The following is a 7078-nucleotide window of genomic DNA, read 5'->3' as shown; positions in this document are numbered from 1 at the left end:
TCACTAAAAGGATTCTTGAAAGTGCAATCTAGATAATGTTGCAGAGCCGATCAAATTTATATTAACAATAACAGATTCATAACATGAAAGTAAAATAGACGATTTGCTTATGATAACCCCTTTTAAAACCAGTCTGTACTTTTCTTTTTCACCAAGGGCGGATACAAATGTAGAGTACCTGTATGTCACTAGTTCACTTTGCGATCCCATTGTGCCTATCTATTTACGTATACAATTTACCTGTCATTCAGCCGTGTCATTCACAGCTGAAGTGAACAGACTTCATGTAGTTGTACAATTCATGCTCTAGGTATCGTTTCGTTATTTTTCACCCTTCACATTATAGAAACCGTCTATATGATTTGCTATTTCAATGAAATTCAAAAGTTAATTACATGTATATTCTATGTTTGTACTATGATGTCCTCAAATGTTTTCTCCCAGTACAATTCCCTAAACATGTATTATATCCTTACAGAATGGATGATTCAACTCGATCCAATTGTTTGTTCTTTCGTGTTTCCTCACGATTCTTTTCTGCACTGTTACAAAGATCAAAACCTTTTATGAAGGGGAAAATAGCATTTGCTTATTTCAGGCGTTAAATCGTCCGGGCGAGGATTCCGCCAGGTCTCCATTAGAGTTAAATACATTAGATAAATAATCACAGTGTGTATATGTACTTGTTGAGCAGGTAGGCAAGAGAATTTAAACTTCTTCCGTCGACTTGTGTGCAGTATTCTCCCTATTGCTTGTGTTTGTCGCCCTAGTGTCCAATATTGATTTGTATAGCCAAAAGTCATTATATTAGTACACGATATTTGAAAATTTATACTGCAGTAAATCTTACCAGATATGATCAACTTAATAGTGTCTACTATGCGAGATGAAAATGCTACATTCTAAATCATCTTTAGAATTGCACTGGTTATTCTGTTTTATCATTTTTAAACATGGACATTCACAAAGGTGGTTCCAAGACCTTAGGATAAGAGCTTGAGTGTATTTTATTGTACATTACATGTACATGTATATGCTTAATGTAAAACTTATACGGTACCAATTTTGATGCACCAGATGCGCATTTCGACAAATAATGTCTCTTTAGTGATGCTCAACCGAAATGTTTGAAATCCGAAATAACTCTGAAGTATTAGAGCTTAAATTATAGGGGAAAACAGTGTGCTAAAAAAGTGGAGTCAAATTCGTCTAAGGATAAGAGCTATGCGTGAGGGAGATAATCCTTAATTTTGAAATGAATTTCTAAATTTTATAACAGCAATTAAATATACATCCGTATTTTCAAGCTAGTAACGAAGTACTTAGCTACTGGGCTGTGGAGACCCTCGGGGACTAACAGTCTACCAACAGAGGCCTCGACCCAGGGGTCATAATGTAAAACTTATACGGTACCAATTTTGATGCACCAGATGCGCATTTCGACAAATGTCTCTTCAGTGATGCTCAACCGAAATGTTTGAAATCCGAACTAAGCACATCCTCTTCACACACACACACACACACACACACACACACACACATATATATATAAAGCACTAGAATGACCAACGACATGAACAATTGGAATTGTCAAATTTTCGGGACAACCTGTCCCTTCGTCAGGACGTGAAAGGATTACATTATGGAGAAAACACAAATATAATTAACAATAAGCACTAAAACTACACTACAAAACTAGCTATCACTTTTCCAGCGGATTACATGTTGCAGGCTTTGTTATTAACTTAAAAAAGAATAACAATCAGGGTGTCTGGTCACCGTGGTATCAGTCGGTAAAGTGTGAAATTAATTAATTTAATTTAGAATACTATAAGTATACGCATATAATTATGTTTCATTGAATACATTCATACGTAGATTGACGTATTCTAGAAATACAGGGTTTCAATAGTCTCGATTGAAGTCAGCATTTCACAAATTCTATGCATATGGTCATTATAACAATCTAGTTCGTCAATATACTGTAAGTTGGTTTAATTCCACGTTGTTAAAATTTCACGATTTGTTACAAGGGTACCAATCGCGATGGTTTTATTTTCACGCTATAGGATTATCTACTTTTTATATTTAGTGCGCTCAGTCTCGGTAATATGTCTACTGTGTCCCTGAAATGACCCTCGGACTGCGACTAGTAGTATCAACTGCTGAGTAAAATTCACAAGAAACTTACATTTTGTGTGGTCATTTAATGAGTTCATTTTCAAGGTAGCCTTTGGAAAGTTAGCATGTCTATTTTAAACGGGGTGAAAAACGGAAAGCTTGCAATAAAAACCCCAAATTCATTGTATCAACACGTACAAAATACAATGCCATGAAAACACATTTAAATCATCTATTTTGAACAATTTAAGAAATGAAATCAGATTAATTATCTTCTCAATTATCATTAGGTGCTAGGTAAGCGCCAATTAAAGGTGTCGACGATAAGCGTCCCTGCTGCGTGTACGGACAACCTGCAGCCTCTTGATATTCAGATTGACGGACGATTTAAAACGCGTTTAAATCCGAATTCCAGACATATTATGCAAACGAAATCAAAACTTCTCCAGAAAAAGGTGTCGACATTGAGGATGTTGAAATCGACTTGCGCTGTCGAAATAAAACCGATCCACGCTAAATGGCTTGTGAGATTATTGGGTCAAATGCTGTCTGACGTGTTTCATACCGATTGTTAGGCTGTTCTCGGCACACTGATTTTGACTACGGTTAACTCCGTTTACCTGATCTGGATATAGGGCTCACGGCGGGTGTGACCGGTCGACAGGTGATGCTTACTCCTCCTAGGCACCTGATCCACCTCTGGTGTGTTCAGGGGTCCGTGTTTGCCCAACTATCTATTTTGCATTAATTTTAGGAGTTCTGAGATTGATCACTGTTCGTTATCTTCACCTTTATAGGAGTTCTGAGATTGATCACTGTTCGTTATCTTCACCTTTATAGGAGTTCTGAGATTGATCACTGTTCGTTATCTCCACCTTTCACAAGGTACATTAAAATCATTTTCGTGTGGATTACATTCAATAGATACTCATCCTGTGTATAACTGGGCGAATCATAACCCCCCAAAGTAGTACATTTTTAATGTTAAAAATTTGTAGTTTTTCAATTCTAGAAATACATTTGAATAGCTCATTTTTGGCATGTACGTACATGTACGTAGTACATACAAACCCACAACAATGACAAGTATCACCAAGTTTGCCGTGTAGAATAAAATAATATATATGAAAGTAAATATTGAAAATCGAATACATTTTGAAGTTGTATTTGATAATTGAGAATAATCATTCATATTGTTTTGAAAATGTAATGGTCATCGATTTTTCCACCTATTTTTATCTCTTAAAATTTACCTTTGACCTGTACAGTATTCATTTGCAATTTATAATACATGTACCATCATTGAACGTATGGTTTGAGTGACGGAACTGAACGGAATAGTGACATATACATGTATACGTATTTCAAAAGTAAATAACCTTGGGCCATGCGGTTTACACAAAAGAAACATGTGCATGAAAGAACAGTGATCAAACTCATTACTCCTATAAAGAATACAACTAAGAGTTAAGTAAACACGGACCACTGGACATACCAGAGGTGGGATCAGGTGCCTAGGAGGAGTAAGCATCCCCTGTATACCAACCACACCTGCCGTGTGCCCTATATTCTAATAATTTAAACGGAGTAATCCGTAGTCCAAATCAGTGTGTAAAACGGCATATAATTGAAAACATTAAACTGAACAATACTGTACATAAATCACATGATCAGTATAGAAAAACTTATGATTCAGTTCAGTCTTGTATTCCAAAATATTTCAAGTCCAAGTCCACACCCTGTGTTTGCTAAGGTAAACTACTATTATTGCATCCAAACATCTTAATTACAAACATACTTTACAATGTCTAAATATTGACCATCTCATTTACATGTATAATCCACCTACGTGTTCTTGGTCTTCTTTCAACTATAGTCCAGCTGGACATCTCATTACCGCTGATGTCGATATACATCATGTCGTTGAAAATGAGGACCGGAATGCACTTATTTTGAAAAGTCCTGGATTCAGAGAACCCCAGTCTTTCAATTGGCGACAGAGCTTCATATCTATTATGAATTCTGTCAAAGTTTTTGTCAGACGATGGGCTAAATATGAAAAAGAAGAACTTAATATCTTGTTAGAATGGATAAAAACATTGTCTTTATTTGTATGGATCATTATTACAACTGTCTATTAAACGAACTAGGCATTAATTCCACTTTTTGTAATCGTATTTATACTCCAACTGTCCTTTCAAAAGATGAAATTCTTGAAAACCATGCTTCAGTGTTAGACACATTTAATATCCCAGTCAATGGGTCGGATGAATATGAGTTACCGTACCTACATGTATACTGGATTCCTAAACTTCATAAAAACCCTTACAATCAAAGATATATTGCTGGATCCAGTAAGTGTTCTACCAAACCTCTGTCTTTGATTGATTGATTGATTGATTAAATATTGTTTAACGTCCCACTCGAGAATCTTTCACTCATATGGAGACGTCAGCATTGCCAGTGAAGGGCTGAAAAATTTAGGTCTATGCTCGGCGCGTATGGCCTTTGAACAGGGAGGGATCTTTATCGTGCCACACCTGCTGTGACACAGGACTTCGGTCATCCGAAGGACCGCCCCATTTAGTCGCCTCTTACGACAAGCAAGGGGTACTGAGGACCTATTCTAACCCGGATCCCTACGGGAACCTCTATCTTTGCTCCTCACAGCGATGAAGGAGAAACTTCAAACATACTGTGCCACTACATATGCCAGAAGTGGTGTGAATCATTTGTGAATTCTAAAAAATTCTAAAGAACTTTTAATATACTTGAAATCGGAAAGCTTTTCTCAAATCAACAATATCAAAACGTAAGACTTTTCAACACTTTACACGGCCATTCCTCACGAAAAACCATACCCTAGACTTCTTGAGATCATAGACAGTTGCTTCTTCAACAAAAATGGAAAACGGAAATATTCATATGTAGTGATTAGTCATCCAAAAAATTACTTTGTTAAACACCATTTTGATTCCACGCACAAGTACTCTGAAGTTGAAATTAAAAATATGCTGGAGTTCCTCATTGATAATATCTTCACTAATTTTGACTACAGATAACTCTCTTTACCTGATCAAGATATAGGGCTCACGGCGGGTGTGACCTCCTGAGACACCTGATCCTTCCTCTGGTATATCCAGAGGTCCGTGTTTGCCCAACTCTTAGTTTTGTATTAATTGCTTATATGAGTTATGAGATTAATCACTGCTTGTTATCTTCATCTTTCATATAATTTTACACTAAAAAAAAGTACAATGTTTGTAAACACAACCATAAATATAGAAAAGTTGTGCATATGGAAAATAGATTATGGAAAGAAGTATACATGTATTTATGCTAAATTTCATGCTGAACGGTTTATACTAAGATAATCATTAATTGTTGAATGTTCATTCAATGAAAGATGTAATTTACTTTTCTGGAATAAACCTATACGTTTGTATAAAAAAATATTTTTCTTACACTGCATATAATCGAAATTATTTTAAGAATATCTCGCCCATTTATCATTTTACCAGAATCATATTTAGATGTGAAATGTAATAGGTTTTGTTAACAATCTAGAATAGAGTTTTATTTAAAGTCGGTATTGTGGTTTATAGCAGGTAACCTACGCTCTGTAGAGCGTTTAACCCATGAGCAATTCATCGTAATTTTACAAACATGTCAATTTATATTAGTAATAGACAAATCAATGCGGGAAAGTTTTTACCAAGATTTAAGAAATTAATTTGATTTCCCCCTTTTTACTCTGCTTAAAATTTATGTGTTCAGTTTAGAGAATGAATTTCCTTTTATGAACATCAATCAGTGAAAAAAAACAACAACGAATAGAAGTTCATATGAGGTGTATTCAATCCTTGTCAAAATCATAAAGCTTGAATTAAAACAATTTGAAAGAGTAGTAGGGTTAATCTCTCTTTCATCCCTTTGAAAACACATGGAAATCTGAACAGTTTCATGGCTTGATACTGTCGACTTTTAGTCAGTATAATTCATAAATATGTAGTTTATTTCCGAATGTCCTCGATATTCAGCGACATTTTAAACACGTGTCTTCAATTTTGAACAAATCCGCATACAAGAAAACTGATAGATACATAAACAAGAGTATAAAATACAAATGATCATTAGATCGACCTCCAACTATGCTGTACAACCTTAATCCCTCGGATACGGATGTGTAACGTGTCTATATATAATAAGCCTTTTTCACAGTTTACCAAAAGTTTAGCTCTCTTTCAATAAAATTGTTCTAGAATGTTTTAAAGTATTTCATACGCAATTTATAAGTAAGAGAACTGTGTGTGGTTTGAATAGATTAAAAGTACACAATATTAGTAAATGTTAAACAGAGTTTCATTTAAAAAAATCTTGCTATGATAAGATCAAAAACTTCCCTTCGTTTTTGCTATAATCTAAATAGTACTTTGTCTTAGGTCAAGTTTCATTTATATTCCCAGCCCATTAGAAAAATCACGTTTTTTGAATAATTATGAAAATCGTTATATATCGTTCTGAAAATGTAATCACAGTGATAATGTTTTCGTGAACCAGGATCCATGATCATAAAATGAGGTTCAATCAAATTTTTTGCATATACATGTATCCTTGAGTTGAATCACAAAAAAGCAACCCGAGATGTGTTTGTGAACCACAAATGTCCTTGATAATGGTCAATTCCAAAGACGACCAATGTCGCAAAGACAAATATCTTGGTACCAGTCACAAGAAATGCTCATGTGCAATATGAAAGCTCTAATATAGATTTACCATTTAGAAGTTTTGACCAATGTAAATTTTTTTAAAGTAGGTCAAACTTCATGGTCAAAGTCACAGGGTCAAACATTTTGGTACCCACGGAAAGGTCTTGTCACAAGAAATACTCATGTGAAATATCAAAGCTCTAGCACTTGCTGTTCAAAAGCTATTACCAAGGTTAAAGTTTCAGACA

The sequence above is a fragment of the Ostrea edulis genome, chromosome 5, assembly GCF_947568905.1.
Source record: "Ostrea edulis chromosome 5, xbOstEdul1.1, whole genome shotgun sequence".
Taxonomy (NCBI): domain Eukaryota; kingdom Metazoa; phylum Mollusca; class Bivalvia; order Ostreida; family Ostreidae; genus Ostrea; species Ostrea edulis.
This window is presented reverse-complemented; position numbering follows the sequence as displayed.